Source organism: Leucoraja erinacea, chromosome 3 (genome assembly GCF_028641065.1).
Source record: "Leucoraja erinacea ecotype New England chromosome 3, Leri_hhj_1, whole genome shotgun sequence".
Taxonomy (NCBI): Eukaryota; Metazoa; Chordata; class Chondrichthyes; order Rajiformes; family Rajidae; genus Leucoraja; species Leucoraja erinaceus.
The window spans coordinates 75,509,175-75,526,706 of NC_073379.1; the positions used below are offsets into that span (position 1 = coordinate 75,509,175).

Below are 17,532 nucleotides of genomic sequence, written 5' to 3' on the forward strand. Positions count from 1 at the left end.
TCCCAACTGTTCACAGTAATGTCTGCAGAATGAAATGAGTCACTGAACTATTACAGAATCACAAAATGCTAACAGCATGGAAGGAGGCCATTGGCCCATCAGTTCCATACCAGTGCTGTGTAAGGGTGATCAGCTAGTTCTACTCTCCTGTACTTTCCCCATAGCTCTGCAAATTCATTCTTTTCAGATGCTTATCCAGCTTATTTTTGAATGCTAAAATTGAATCTTCCTCTGCTGCCAATGCATTCCAGTCACTGCATATGCTGTGCAAAACATTTTTCCTCCTGTTACTTCTAGTCTTTTTGCCGTTTACCTTTATTCTGTATCCACCTAATCTTTGACAACAAAGCTAATGGAAGAGTTGTCCTTTATCAGTATACTATTAAAAGTCTCATTGTGCGTGTGCGTGCGTGTGCGTGTGTGTGTGTGTGCGTGTGTGTGTGTGTGCGTGTGTATGTGTGTGTGTGTGTGTGTGTGTGCTTTTCTACCTTCGTCAAAATGCTATGCGGTAGCTCTTAAATTTTTACATATTCGGACTCACATTTCTCCTCTCCACGCAGTAATCGGGTTCACAAGATTTTATCCTATACTAGACTAAGTGGGACCCGTTGGGTCCCATGTTCACATGGGAAAGCTGGTCCCCCGACGCAATATTCCACCTCTCCACCAATACCAATATTGGTTGCCAAGTGGGAGGGGGGACTTTCTGGTGTGCTGGTATGGGTGTTGGCTGCAGGGACTACTGGTCTCCAGAGGGCTAGTATGGACATTGGGGACCAAATGGATTCTTGGGGTGGCAGCTCAGTCCCTCACTCCTGATGTGCTGGCAGCTCATTCACGGCTGGTGGGCTGGCAGTTGACTCACGGCTATTCCTTGAAATTCCATTTCAAGCAAATTCAAATCAATTTTCCTACCATTTCAAGCAGGGTGCAAGGCCACCAAATTCACATGCAGTTTCTTACCTCTTCGAGCAGGGTGCAAGGCCACAAAATTCAAACTGCAGTTTCGTACCACTTCAAGCAGGGTGCAAGGCCACCAAATTCAGGTGCTGTTTCATACCATTTCATGCAGGGTGCAAAGCCACCACATTCAAATGCAGTTTCATACTATTTCAAGCAGGGTGAAACCACCATAAAACCACATAAAACACCACACTCACAGTTCAGTAGACATTCAGTGTGTTCAGTTGATTCAGTTGTTCAGTCGTGACCTCTCCCCCATCATGCAGAGACTGAGCCACACCCACACTTCCGGGTTTTATAATCCCTCCCCCTCCCACCGGAAAGGTTATGGCCTTCGTGGCGTGATTGACAGGAGAGAGATTCTCAACACTTTTTAAACACTAATAACACTTTTTTTTTAATTGATGGGAAGAATCCTTTGCACTTGATGAGCAGAGGGGAACTGAGTAAGATGGCCAAAAATCACAGCCGTAAGTGGTAGCGTTTTATCTAAAATCAATATAGTGCAAACAGGAAGTTATCAAGTTTAGACAAACAACCATTTGCAGGCAGTGCCTTCTCACTTCAACCCAAACACCCCAAACAACCATTTGCAGGCAGTGCCGTTTTACTTCAACCCAAACCCACCAAACAACCATTTGCAGGCAGTGCCTTTTCACTTCAAACCAACCACATTTTCATTTTCAAACCACATTAAGGGCACTCACAGTTGAGTAGACATGTGTTCAGTGTTATTCAGAGCTCAGAGAGACGTGACCCTCTGGCTTCCTCCATCTTGCAGAGACTGAGTGAGGCACACCACTTCCTGGTTTTATTATCCCTCCCTCCAGCAGGGGCAGCAGAGAGAATGGCAATTTAAAAAAAAAAACATTAATATCTCTGATTTTTCATCGATGGGGAAAAATCCTCTGGTCCAGGAAGGCAGAGGGGGGCTCTGAGTGAGGTGGCCAAAATTGACGGCCATAGGTGACGGCGTTCTCTCGGAAATCACAGCACAGTGAGCCAAAAGCGGTCAAGATCAAACTTTTAGTAATATAGATTTTATGTTATTGACGATTCAAGTTAAAAAAAAAAGCAAAAAATGGTTCTTGCACAGCCCTTTTCCAGGACTTTCCACTGATGATGTTGCAATGCCACTCACAGTGCACCAATCACAATGGGCTCTCAAGCTGCCGAGTGCCACAATGACATCACAATGGGACGTTGCCGACGGTAACCGCAGCTTCTCACAGGAGCTTCCGGTGATGATAATCACAATGGGCTCTCAAGCTGCCGAGTGCCACGTTACAATGACATCCCCCCACCAACAGTACAGAGTACAGTGAAACAGAATATTCCACCACCTTCCTGTGACATCAGGAGGAGGGCCTCATTTCAAAAACAGCTTCATCAGCTCCCCAACGCACACCGTTGGGGTGCAGACCCAACAGATCTGCACAGTCTGGTTTGTTAATAAACAGTAACACGAGGAAGCTTCCAACTCGCAATATTTATGTGATGACAGTGTACATTTTCCACAATCACTGTTGAAGATATTAGCAAAGCAAAGATAGACAGGGGCAAACCATTAACCATTGAAATACAAATAATGGGAATCCTTGTGTAGATAAAATGAACAAGCACCCAGATATAAGATAAAGATAATCATTATATCTTTGATACACCATTAGAACTTCTGGATATCAGGGAGAAGTATTGTTCTTGCAATTGCATTGGTTTTCCTCTGGTAAAGATACCATATGTTTTTTTCCTGGCATTGGACATAAAGAACTGTTCTAATGCATTTTTAACATAGCAAATATTACCTCAGGAGCCCTCTCAATCCCTTTTAGATGTGGCCAAGGCAAGGTGAAGTGCAGTTGGAGCTTTCCATTGACTCCATCCCCACTTCACACTGCATTGGTATGCCCACTAGCATAATCAAGGACCAGTCTCACCCTGGTCTCTCCCTCCTCTGCCCTCTCCCATCAGGCAAGGGGTACAGAAGTGTGAAAAGACATTCCTCCAAATTCAGGGACACTTTCTTCTCAGCTGTTATCAGGTAACTGAACCTTCCTATCACCAACTAGAGAGCGGTCCTAACGTCCATCTACCTCATTGGAGACCCTCGGACTATCTTTAATTGGACTTTACTGGACTTAATCTTGCACTAAATGTTATTCCATTTACCCTGTATATGCACACTGAGGGTGACTTGATTGTAATCATGTATAGTCTTTCTGCTGACTGGATACGCAACAAAAAAGCTTTTCACTGTTCCTCAGTACATATGACAATAAATTAAACCAAACTATTCAAAGCCCTCATTTGTCTTATAGACTGTACACTTTGGTGTTGGCATATACTCTGGTGAATGTCTTCTATTCTTGACCGCATGTATGATCAAATAATTGTTTCTCAGAGAGAGAGAGAGATGTGCTCTCCTTGAATGTAACAAATGCCTTCAGTGGGAGGCCTTGGAAGCAGAGCGGCCACTATTGCAAAGAGGTTGCAAAGTCAAAGTCAATTTTATTCGTCACATGCACCCGAAGGTGCAGTGAACTGAATTTGCCAGCAGCGATACATTTAAAAAATGCAGGTTTGGTCTCCTAATTTGATGGACATTTGTGCTATTGAAGGAGGGCAGCATAGGTTCACGAGGTTAATTCCCGGGATGTCATATGTTGAAAGAATGGAGTGACTGGGCTTGTGTACACTGGAATTTAGAAGGATGAGAGGATATCTTATTGAAACATTTCAGATTATTAAGGGATTGGACACGCTGGAGGCAGGAAACATGTTCCCGATGTTGGGGGAGTCCAGAACCAGGGCACACAGTTTAAGAATAAGGGGTAAGCCATTTAGAACGGAGATGATTGTTATATGGTTATTATATGGTTATGAAGAAAAACATTTTCACCCAAAGAGTTGTGAATCTGTGGAATTCTCTGCCTCAGAAGGCCGTGGAGATAAATTCTCTGGATGATTTCAAGAGAGGGTTAGATAGTCCTCTTAAAGATAGCTAAGTCAAGGGATAAGGGGAGAAGTCTGGAACGGGTTACTGATTGTGGATAATCAGCCATGATCACAGTGAATGGCGGTGCTTGTTCGAAGAGCCGAATGGGCCTACTCCTGCATTGTTCATTGTCTATTGTCTATTGAGAACATTAACAATTTGTATTTCAATTTATGCTGCAGAACGGTAGGCGGCAACCAGTAGGCGGCGCGGCTCTGGCCAGCAGCGGCCTCTGCAGCCTGTCCGCGTTTTTATTATTTTTTTTGTCTGTGTTTCTGTGTAGTTTTTGTTATTTTAAGTTGGGGTGTGTGTGTGGGGGTATGGGGGGGGGGGGGGGGGGGGAACTTTTTGAATCTCTCCCTGCACTGAGACCCGACCTTTTCTCGTCGGGCCTCAGTCGTCGTTGAGGTCGCAACGAGGAGCGGCCTCCAACAGGAAGAGACCGGGGACTCAGGTGTCGACTCACCTCACCGTGGCGGAGCTGGCCGAGTCCGGAGCGGTGGAGGAGCGCTGCTGCTGCTGGTGCTGCTGCTGCTGTTGCTGTTGCTGTTGCTGCTGCTGCTGCTGCTGCTGCTGCTGCCGGAGAGTCGGAGGCTCTCTACAGGTCTGTGGACGACGGTGCCGAGCCCACGGCTCCCTGGGGGGGAGACCGCTTTTCGGGGCTTCTGCGGTGGTGACTTCTCCCGCCCGAGTTGCGGGGTCGAAGAGCTCCTGGAGCGGGGCCTACATCACTGCCCCGCGCGGCTGGAATGGCCGCGGACTTTGCGAGCGCACACCGGGGGCTCCAACACCAAGACCCGGTGTGCGACCTCGCACCACCCGGCGTGGCTTTAATGGCCGCGGGACAATCGCCATCACCAGCCGGGGGCTATGACTTTGACTCTGACATCGGGGGGGGGGGGAGAGTGCAGTGGAGAGATACGTTTATTTGGCCTTCCATCACAGTTATGTGATGGATGTTTATGTTAAATGTAATTATGTTGTGTCTGGGGTCTATTTGTGTGTAATGTATGGCTGCAGAAACGGCATTTCGTTTGGACCTCCAGGGGTCCAAATGACAAATAAATTGATTCTGATTCTGATTCTGAGAAAGAGATAGTGGGAACGATGAGTAAGTTTAAAGGAACATTTTTAATTTGAAACTGATGAAAAGAGAGGTTTGGGAGGGAATGCCAGAGCATAAGGCTATATAAACTGAAGGCATGCCTAGTGGCAGTGGTGCAATTAAAGTTGTTGACATCCTAAAGCCAGACTTGGAAGAGTGCACACATCTTGGAGGGATGTGGGACTGAGAAGATTTCAGTGATCAGGTGGGAGGCTATTGAGGTATTTTCGTATTGAGGATTTGACTTTATGCTGTATAATATTGTCTTTAATGTGTACATGTGGCCACTACATCTGTAATCCATTTAAGCTTCCAGTAACTGTGTTCATAGAATATTGATGGTGAGGGGCTTGGTGATGGTGATGTACTCAGGTAGGTGGACCTTGTATTTTGGAAAAGATTGTTGTTTAGCACATGTGTGTCATGAATGCCATCTAGAAGCTAATATCCAGATGTACCATGGAATTAATGGAATTGACTTAAAGTCTGATCTCTTCTGTGAAAGCTGTAGGAAAAGATGAGATTCATCATTCATTGCCTCTACTGATAAAGGGGGTAGCTTTATATTCATATTGTGATCTTCTACACCATTGTAGATTGTGTTATTCATGGATATTTAGAGCTTCCTGCTGTGAGTTGCTGAATTGTTCACTACTAATACGAATTGGATACGGAAGCTTGAGAATTTCGACTTGATTCATTGCTTATGGGACCACTGAGATCTGTTTGCAGGTTTTTGCTTCTGCTGTTTCACATGCATATAGACGTAGAGCTGAGTGTCATGGGTTGGCCTGTGCAACCCACTGCTGCTCCTGGCAGGCTTTTCTACATTTTTTACTGAACCAACATTTGTTCCCTGACTGGATAGAAGTGATAGAATGAGGAATCTGCTTGGAAATTTGCTCACAGTTTACAGTGGAATACAGTTGTCTTTCAATATCCAGCAACTAATCTGTCAGACACCTAAGACACTCTCCGACGTCTCTGCGCATTCCATTCTCTAGGCCCTCACCCCCTCATCTTCACCATGGATGTCCAGTCACTCTATACCTCCATCCCCCACCAGGATGGCCTCAAAGCCCTCCGGTTCTTCCTCGACCAGAGAAGCAACCTATACCCAGCCACTGACACTCTCCTCCGCCTAGCAGAGTTGGTCCTTACCCTCAATAACGTCTCGTTTGACTCCTCCCATTTCCTCCAAATACAAGGCGTAGCTATGGGCACACGCATGGGCCCCAGCTATGCTTGCCTCTTTGCCAGGTACATCTAACAATCCTTGTTCAATACATACCAGGGCGCGATGACATCAGGCCGCCTCCTCCCTTTGCAACCATTGCAGGAACAGACCCAACGGGTCTGCACTTGGTCTAGTATTTTATAAATATCATGCTTAGGGTTTCCGTATAATATTAGTTTTTTTATGATGAATGAGAAGATACTCACCAAAATCAAAAACAATGCTGCACACAAACAAGATTGTCACGGAGCAGAAATGGTGGTGCAAGTTGGAACATGGATACTGACTGACTGACTGAACATTCATCCGGCTTCGAAACTGCAACGGTCATTGGCGCCGTGGAACATGGATACGACACTGCCAAGCGTATAACTAATAAATGATTACAACGTTGTTGTATGTCGAAGGGAAAGAAACTCAATGTTTTGTGATTAGTAACTCGTAAATAGTTGCTAGTCACTGGATTGACAAATTATGGAGAGCTACCTATAGTCAAATAGGCCATATTGTCAAAGTTAGATCATTTTCAAATTACTATAATAATTTTATTAAGAAAATTAAAATAATTTCATAAATAAGATTCAAAAATATATTTCAACTACATAGATTTAAATTTATTAGATCTGAAATTTAGGAGGCAACAGGATGGTAGCTCTGTGGCCCTCTTCATTGAACCTGTGGCCCACTATATCCCCAAAAATTTCTGTGGCCCCCCCTGAAATTTGCCATGCCCCAGGGCCATATGGCCCCAGGTTGGGAATCACTGCTCTAGGACACTAGTGAGTTTGATCTAAACTTAACTGCCAGGATTCTGATTTGTAAGTCTTTGGGAGAATAATAGTAAAAGTCTTCCCTTTCACCATTGAATCATAGAATGAAAATCAAATGTAAAATGCTCATTAGAACAATCTGAAAATGGTCATAAAATAATCTGAAACTGAATTACTAAATACCCACTGTATGATGATGTCTTACACTGTCTTAATTAATTTGACTGGGCAAACATCAGGTCAAATACATTGAAGAAACAGGTATCTGCAGATGCTGGTCAATACACAAAAGGATACAAAGTGCTGGAGTAATTCAATGGATCAGGCAGCATCTCTGGAAAACATCGACAGGTGGCATTTCGGGTCAAAACCCTTCTAAAGAAATACGTTCTTTGACTGTGTGTCTGTGATAAGAAAAGATTGGCATTTTGCTTGGAATGGTCATGTTGCAAACATGGCATGAATGAGTACAATTATTTATTTCAAAGAACATTGATTTTAGTAAGATTTTAAATGCGTAGCAATATCAGTTGCCCAAGTGAGAAATCTGTAACAGGTGGGTGTTTGTGAAGAGAATTACTTCAGCCATTCTCTGAAGTAAATCCAACAGATGATATTTTCCAAAGCTGTCCCAGTGGACCAGTACATATAAAATAGTAATCATAACAATGTAAATGCCCTGGGATATTGTAGTATAGTCTGTAAGCATTATTAAGATAGTAAATGACATAATGGAAACCTAGACAGATGGCTTATCTAACACAGCCTCAAGTTAAATTGGTTAGCATCTATTTTGGTCTAAATTTTAGAAATACGGTTGGATTTTCCACTTGATCAATTAAGGGACTCGCACAACAGCGGCAAATGGCTGTAACTTACTCAGTTGTTTTTTTGTGTGAAGCTATCTTCTGGTATCATGTTTATTACACTCATTGTTTATTTATAGTGAGTTACAAGGTTGTACAAGTCTTCAGCACAGAAATTGGCTATTCAGCCCACGACAATGCTGCTAGTTTGTTTCATGCAAACCTTTTACTGTCCTTCGTGTAAGTGCACAAACACATTCTTTCTTCATGTCCATTCAATGCATTAAGTATAAGGTACCTTCTGTGGTAGCAGCTTCTATATATTTGATATATTTTGGACATTTTGCACTGCAGGTGCAAATTAATTTATTAAAGACTATCATTTATTTATGACTTGTAGTTTTGAATGTGCTTACCAGTAAAAATATTTTACTTATTGCATATATTGCACCTTCTGCAGTATGGTTATGCTCAGATATATTTAATATTGCTTGCTTAGGTGTGTTAATAGAATCACAGTTATAGAGCTATACAGCAAGGAAGCAGGATCTTTGGCCAACCTTGTCCATACTGACTAATTTGACATACTGAGGGCGACCCATTTGCTTGCATTTTGCCTACAGCCCATTAAATCCTTCCTATCCATGTATCTGTCCAAATGTCTTTTAAAAGTCTTAATTGTATATTCTTCCATAGCTTCCCCGGGTAGCTCATTCCAGATGCGGACCACCCTCTAAGTTTTCCCTGAGGTTCCTCTTAAATCTCCCCCTCACCCATAGAATACTAGAGGATTCTAATTCTAGTTTTGGAATCCTCGATCGATGGGAAAATCGATTTCACTTTATCCATGCCTCTCGTGATCTTGTACATTTAAAGGTAATTCCATTAGCCTACCATACTACAAAGGAAAACGTCCCAGACTATTCAACCTCCCTCTATAACTCAAGCCCACAAACCCAGGTAACAGCCTGATGAATCTCTTCTGCACCCTTTCCAATTTAATGACATCTGTCCTGTAGCTACGCGACCAATACTCTACCAACTTGTGCAGCTGTTCATAAAGAGCCAATCCTGTATTCATTACCCATCCTGACGAATTTCTGTGATAAGTTCTGTTACTGCAATATAATTTTCAAGCATAATGACATATAATATCCAAGTGCTTTTCGCTTGTATGCTTCTAAATGTTCTAATTTCAGTGACATGGGACGGAATTTTAACCAGCTGGAACACATGGGCTGGATACAGATGGAAAGTTAAATGGGCAAAATGTAATTGCGTTCAACTTGCCAATTTCCTGTTTAGCTGGGCAGTATTATGCTCAAGGGTATTAGATTGCTCAATTGGCCGTGGGCTGTGGAATGATTGATGGAATTTAATGCAGAATATTTTGAGGTGTGGCATTTTGGGAAGTCTAACATAGGCAGGACCTACACAGTGAATGGTAGGTCTCTAGATGGTGTTGTAGAGCAATGATCTAGGAGTGCAGGTGCATAGTTCCCTGAAGGTAGAGTCGCTGGTAGATCGGGTAATTAATAAGGCTTTTGACACATTGGGTTTCATCAGCCAGAGTATTGAGTATAGAAATTTGGTGGTCATGTTGCAATTGTATAAGACATTGGTGAGGCCACATTTAGTGTATTGTAGGAATATTACAACATTTTGAGATTAAAAAAATCAAGCCTGTAATGTATCCCAACAAATAAAGCATAAAAAGAACTTTAATTTGATACCAAATTCACTTTCATATTTTCAGTATTAAAAAGGTTATGGTAATTTTCATACTCGGAAATTAGCATTGTGTTCCCTATTGCTTTTGCATTGACTTAACACAAAAGCTGTGGTCGAGGACAGTCAATTGACATAAAAGCCCATAACTTTCATAAAAATTAAGAGAACTGAATGAAATTTTCAATTATAATAGATTGAAGCATTCTGAAACAAATATGAAACATCTTACTTGGATGACCTGAAGTTAAAGCATATAATTAGTTAGTTACCTAATTGTAGCTAATTACAAAACTGGCCGTTGTGATGGAAATACCTGTAGTAACAAACACCCAGACTGCTTTGAAAATTCAAAAATGTGATATTCTCAAAATCAGAACTTTAATATTATTGTATTATATGCTGTGTCCATAACAGACAGGTAAAGAAATTACAATTTCTAGCAAAAGACCAAGTCTTTATGGAGAAGATCAGTTGCTTGCTGGTACATTGGCATATCATTATCAGTAGCATCATCATACTCCTCAGATTGTAACCAATAAGCAACTCTATACATCTTGTTTTTCCTCAACTTTTAAATGTTGGCATTGTAAACTACAAGTTTTTTCTCTTCAAACCACGCATGACATGCCTTTCTGCCCATTACTTTCCCATTAAGAATGTCCTGTAGATCATCACATTGGCATTGTAAAAATTAGTCTCCAGTTTTTCCGATCTGGCCCATTAAAAATGTCCTGTCTCTTCAAACCACGCATTGACATTTTGCCTTTCTGCCCAAAAAAAGTTAGAAGAGAGAGAGTCAAGAGTCAAGAGTCAAGAGTCTTTAATCCCATTAAGAGGTCCAAACGAAATCCTGTTTCTGCAGCCATACATTACACATTTTTTACATAAACATCCATCACATAGCTGTGAGTAAGTCAAAAAAACAAAAAACTTCGGATGCACTCTCCCCCCCCCCCGATGTCAGAGTCAAAGTCAAAGCCCCCGGCTGCGATGGCGATTGTCTGTCCATTAAATTGGTGCGAGTCTCACACCGGGTTTGGTGTGTTGGGGCCCCCCCCGGTGTGCGCTCGCAGAGTCCCGCGGCCATTCCAGCCGCGCGGGACAATTTAGCCCTTCTTCTTCAGAGACACGGGCTGGGGGGAAATGTCGCAAAACCGAAAAGCGGTCCACTGAAGGGAGCCGCGCATTAACAGACCCGTTTGGAGCCTCCGCATCAGCAGCAGCATAGAAAAAAAAGCAGCAGTTAGCAGCAATGAGCAAAGTTAAGCGCTCCTCCAACTCCAACAATACCCAACCCAGCTCCGTAAATACCCAGTAAGAGTCCCCGGCTTCTTCCCGTTGGAGGCATATTCTCGTCAAATCAACGACATCTAATCAGCTAAAAAGGTCATCTAAATTCAATTACTGGATCTAAACATCTATCCATCGGCTCTTAAGAAAAGGCTATTTTTTTAAATAGCCTAAGTATCCAAATTAGAGCCGCGCCGAAATAAAGTTAAACGCTATAACAAAAATTCATATTCATCAAATCAATTCATCTAATCAGCTAAATTCATCTAAATTCAATTACTGGATCTAAACATCTATCCATTTCTTAAGAAAAGGCAAATTTTTTTAAATAGCCTAAGCATCCAAATTACAAATAACAAACTGATCCCATTCACACAAGAATTCACAATATCACATTGCTTTTTAATCTCACTTTGTCATGCATTTATATGCCAAATGGAAGGAATTTAATATTTAATTCCCATAAATTAATCCAGAAACATCCACTCTCAAGATAATCAAATCATTATTTTTTGTACAATACATCTGACTAAAACTGTACTGTGGATATTTAGTATGAAAATGTTGATCATGGATAGACAATAACACAAAACACAGATGATTTAGATGTTCTTATGACATGATTGTGCAAAAAAAAAAAGAATTTGATTATCTTGACAGTGGATGTTTCTGGATTGTGATCGATTGGAATGTGGCCGCTGCCATGATTTAAACCCCGATATCGGCAGGCAAGACACGGCCGATTCGTATGGGAGCCTAAATAACATTTTTCGCATCATAATATTAAAATGAAGCCACACCAAAAAGCAGGCAGCAGGCAGATCTGGAGCGCTACTGATGGTAGTTTTTGTAAGGATGGTAGGAAAGGTATTGTCAAGCTGGAAATTGTACTGAGAAGATTTACGAGGATGTGGGGTTTTAGGAGAGAGATGTATCAAATCATGAGAGGAATAGATCGGGTAGATGCACAATTTCCTGCCCAGAGTAGGCGAATCGACGACCAGAGGACATAGGTTTCAGGTGAAGGGGAAAAGATTGAATAGGAATCTGAGGGGTAACCTTTTCACACAAAGGATGGAGGATGTATGGAACAAGCTGCCAGATGAGGTAGTTGGGGCAGGGACTATCCCAGCATTTAAGAAACTGTTAGACAGGCACATAGATAGGACAGGTTTGGAGGGATATGGACCAAATGCTGACAGGTGGGACGAGTGTAGCAGTGGCATGTTGGCTGGTGTGGGCACGTTGGGCCGAAGGGCCTGTTTCAACACCATATTGCCAGTTTGTATTACTCAGTTGGAATGATGATGAAACTTAGCAGTTCATTCACAAGTTTCATGAACTTCCTGAAATTAGTCAATATAAAATGTGAAAATAGTGGTAGTTGAAGAATGTAGGGAATAACCTTGCTTTATTCAGTTAGAGTTTGAAGAAGGGTCTCGACCCGAAACGTCACTCATTCCTTTTCTCCAGAGATGCTGCCTGTCTGCTGAGTTACTCCAGCATTTTGTGTCTACGTTTGCTGTATTCACAACTGTTTTCTCACCTGCTGGATTTTGGAAAAGGTTTGTTTACAATACCCTAGCTGAAAAGAGAAAGAACAGATCCAAAGAGGGTCTGTGCTTCATGTGTTTATCTGAAAGATGGAAGCATTTACTGCAGGCAACTATCAGGGATGGGCTGGATAAGATTTGGAGTGAGTAGAAATTTGATAGCTTGGGATGTAAGGGCTGCATGGATAGCCAAGGGTAAGTACAAGGTTGAGAGGCTTGACGAGGCAGGGATGTGGATAGCATGAATTACATGATAGAAATATAGGTGGATGGTGTACTCGCCATCTCTTGATCAGTTTGTCCATGGAAGCACTCCCAGTAAACAGTTACATGCACATTTATCCTTTTGTTGACCTGCATGGCGACATGCAACTATACTAGCTTATGTGGCAGCAGCACATTTATTTATTTAATTTCCAGGATCTAACTTTAAATGGATGTACGTTACAAATAAACATTTGTTTGATTCGGCCAAAAGCCAAAGGAACAATTTTCAAGGCCATTCCTGTTATGGTTAAATGCCACATTTGACAAAATAACACAGAATGCTGTGAGAGTAATGAACTTCATCTGGTGTTGTGTTTTTGTTTTTGTTTTAAGCACAATTCTTTCCACATAGTTGGTCAAAAGGAGTAGATAAAATTATGGTAGTCATATTGCTTGGCATAGAAACATAGAAAATAGGTGCAGGAGGCCATTCGGCCCTTCGAGCCAGTACCCCCATTCATTGTGATCATGGCTGATCGTCCCCTATCAATAAACCGTGCCTGCCTTCTTCCCATATCCCTTGACTCCACTAGACCCTAGAGCTCTATCTAACTCTCTCTTAAATCCATCCAGTGCTTTGGCCTCCACTGCCCTCTGTGGCAGGGAATTCCATAAATTCACAACTCTCTGGGTGAAGAAGTTTTTTCTCACCTCAGTCTTAAATGACCTCCCCTTTATTCTAAGACTCTGGCCCCTGGTTCTGGACTCGCCCAACATTGGGAACATTTTTCCTGCATCTAGCTTGTCCAGTCCTTTTGGTGGTCATGTTGCCTACGCTGCACTGCCTCAATCACAAGGATGTCCTTCCTCAAATTAGGAGACCAAAACTGTACACAATATTCCAGATGTGGTTTCACCAGAGTCCTATACAACTGCAGAAGCATTAGAACCGCAGAGAGCATTAGACCCCACTCAGAAATACATGGGTATAATACTAAACATACAGTTAATAACATTTATTTATATGCAGACGATGTATTATTATACATCACAAACCTAGAAATGAGCATTCAGACTTTACTAAATCTCATCTCAATTTGGTTCGTTCTCGAGATATAGAATTAATTGGAATAAAATTGAAATTATGCCAATAGTGGAACAAAACCCGCTTATACTTCAACAGTATCCTTTTAAAATCGCCTATGAAAAGTTTAAATACCTTGGAATCTATGTGACTGAGAAATATACTTCTTTATTCAAATCAAATTTTCCTCCTTTACTTACTAAATTACACAGAAATATCCAATATTGGAAAACACTTCCCATCTGTTTAGTTGGTAGAATTAATGCTATAAAGATAATATTTCTCCCACAATTATTATACTTATTCCAATCAATTCTGATATACCTCCCAAAAAAATTATTCAAAAGAATTGATTCAATTGTTACAAATTTTATCTGGGATTATAAGAATAACAGAATAAATAAAAAACATTTATGCAAGTCCAAAGTTAATGGAGGATTAGCTTTACCAAACTTTTTATTATATTAATGAGCAGTTAATATAACCATATAACCATATAACAATTACAGCACGGAACAGGCCATCTCGACCCTTCCAGTCCGTGCCGAACACGTATTCTCCCCTAGTCCCATACACCTGCATTCAGACCATAACCCTCCATTCCTTTCCCGTCCATATAACTATCCAATTTATTTTTAGATGATAAAAACAAACCTGCCTCCACCACCTTCACTGGAAGCTCATTCCACACAGCCACCACTCTCTGAGTAAAGAAGTTCCCCCTCGTGTTACCCCTAATCTTCTGGCCCTTAATTCTCAAGTCATGTCCCCTTGTTTGAATCTTCCCTACTCTCAGTGGGAAAAGCTTATCCACGTCAACTCTATCTATCCCTCTCATCATTTTAAAGATCTCTATCAAGTCCCCCCTTAACCTTCTGCGCTCCAAAGAATAAAGCCCTAACTTGTTCAACCTTTCTCTGTAACTTAGATGCTGAAACCCAGGCAACATTCTAGTAAATCTCCTCTGTACTCTCTTTATTTTGTTGACATCCTTCCTATAATTAGGCGACCAAAATTGTACACCATACTCCAAAATTGGCCTCACCAATGCCTTGTACAATTTTAACATTACATCCCAACTTCCATACTCAATGCTTTGATTTATAAAGGCCAGCACACCAAAAGCTTTCTTTACCACCCTATCTACATGAGATTCCACTTTCAGGGAACTGTGCACAGTTATTCCCAGATCCCTCTGTTCACCTGCATTCTTCAATTCCCTACCATTTACCATGTACGTCCTATTTTGATTTGACCTGCCAAGATGTAGCACCTCACACTTATCAGCATTAAACTCCATCTGCCATCTTTCAGCCTACTCTTCCAACTGGCATAAATCTCTCTGTAGACTTTGAAAATCTACTTCATTATCCACAACCCCACCTATCTTAGTATCATCTGCATACTTACTAATCCAATTTACCACACCATCATCCAGATTATTGATGTACGTGACAAACAACAGTGGACCCAACACATATCCCTGTGGCACCCCACTAGTCACTGGTCTCCAACCTGACAAACACCCATCCACCATTACTCTCTGGCATCTCCCATTCAGCCACTGTTGAATCCGTCTTGCTACTCCATCATTAATCCCCAACCATTGAACCTTCTTAACCAACCTTCCGTGAGGAACCTTGTTAAAGGCCTTACTGAAGTCCATATATACAACATCCACTGCTTTACCCTCATAAATTTCCCGAGTAACCTCTTCAAAAAATTCAAGAAGATTAGTCAAACATGACCTTCCAGGCACAAATCCATGTTGACTGTTCCTAATCAGACCCTGTTTATCCAGATGCTTATATATATTATCTCTAAGTATCCTTTCCATTAATTTGCCCACCACTGACGTCAAACTAACAGGTCTATAATTGCTAGGTTTACTCTTAGACCCCTTTTTAAACAATGGAACAACATGCGCAGTACGCCAATCCTCCGGCACTATTCCCGTTTCTAATGACATTTGAAATATTTCTGTCATAGCCCCTGCTATTTCTACACTAACTTCCGTCAATGTCCTAGGGAATATCCTGTCCGGACCTGGAGACTGATCCACTTTTATATTTCTCAAAAGTGTCAGTACTTCCTGTTCTTTGATCCTCATAATATTAAAAATATTACCTTCTCGTTGGATGACATTAATCAGATTCAGATTCAACAGTTACGCCAACAACCAGACTGGCTAAAGTGTGGGTTACGGAAATGACTGAGACCTTGCATATGGAAAAAATAAGACTTGTCTTAATTGACAAACCAGAACTTTTTGTTACAATATGGTCTCCATTTATTGAATATTTGAAAAGGTAAATTGGTTTAACATAGAATCAGGGTTGAAACCCGAGTTTGGGATTGGATGAATAGTTACACTCAACATTTCCCAGATCTATCTCCATAATTTTGTTATTGGTAGTTTCTCTCTGCGTCTCTTTTTTTTCACCTCTCTCTATTACTTTCTCTCATCTTTTTCTCCCTTTATCTTTACTCTTTAAAAACTGAAGCTATGTAAGAAATGTGTAATTAAATTGTCACTTATTACTATTATTTGTACACATGCTTCTAATAAAAAAAATATATATATTTAAAATGAAAAGAAATTGGCAAATATGATGTTGTGGAAATTACAGAGACATGGCTGCAAGAGGGCCAGGGCTGGGAACTGAATATTCAAGAGTATACGGTGGGGTAGCTCTGTTGGTGAGGAATGAAATTCAGTCCCATGCAAGGGGTGACATTGAAACAGGAGATGTGGAGTCAGTATGGGTAGAACTAAGGAACTAAAAGACCCTAATGGGACTCATCTACAGGCCCCCAAACGGTAGCCTGGATATGGGGTGTGTTGAATCAAGAGTTGAAATTGGCATGTCGTAAAGGTAATGCTACGGTTGTTATGGGAGATTTCATCATGCAGGTAGACTAGGAAAATCAGGTTGGTGCTGGACCCCAAGAAGGAGTTTGTGGAGTGCCTCTGTGATGGATTCTTAGAGCAGCTTGTGCTAGAGCCTACCAGGGAGAAGGTAATTCTGGATTTAGTGTTGTGTAATGAACCAGTTTGATAAGGGAACTCGAGGTAAACGAGCCATTAGGAGATTGTGACCATAATATGATGTTTTAATCTACAATTTGAGAGGCAGAAGGGTAAATCAGAGGTGTCAGTATTACAGTTGAACAAAGGGGACTATGGAGCCATGAGGGGGGAGCTGGCCAAAGTTGATTGTAAAGATACCCTAGCAGGGATGACAGTGGAAGTGGTGGAGGCAGGTTCGATTTTATCATTTAAAAATAAATTGGATAGGTATATGGACGGGAAAGGAATGGAGATTTATGGTCTGAGTGCAGGTAGATGGGACTAGGTGAGAATAAGTGTTCGGCATGGACTAGAAGGGCCGAGATGGCCTGTTTCCGTGCTGTAATTGTTATATGGTTATAGTGGAGCAACAATGGCAGGTATTTCTGGGAACAATACAGAAGGTGCAGGATCAGTTCTTTCCAAAGAGGAAGAAAGATTCCAAGGGGAGCAAGGGGTGACTGTGGCTGACAAGGGAAATCAGGGACGGTATAAAAATAAAGGAGAAGAGGTATAACATAGCAAAGATGAGCGGGAAGCCAGAGGCAACATTTAAAGAGCAACATTTAAAGAGCAACAGAAGATAACTAAAAAGGCAATACGGGGAGAAAAGATGAGGTACGAAGGTAAGCTAGCTAAGAATATAAATGAGTAAAAGCTTCTTTAGGTATGTGAATAGGAAATGTTAAGACCAAAGTTGGACCCTTGAAGACTGAAAAGG

At 41.5% G+C, this 17,532-nt stretch overlaps 1 protein-coding gene across 2 annotated transcripts in view; it reads left to right on the top strand.

Moving 5' to 3' along the window:
• Window positions 1-17,532, top strand: part of frmd3 (FERM domain containing 3) — a 156,548-nt gene that overhangs the window by 129,798 nt on the left and 9,218 nt on the right. The gene's annotated exons all lie outside the window — the stretch shown is intronic.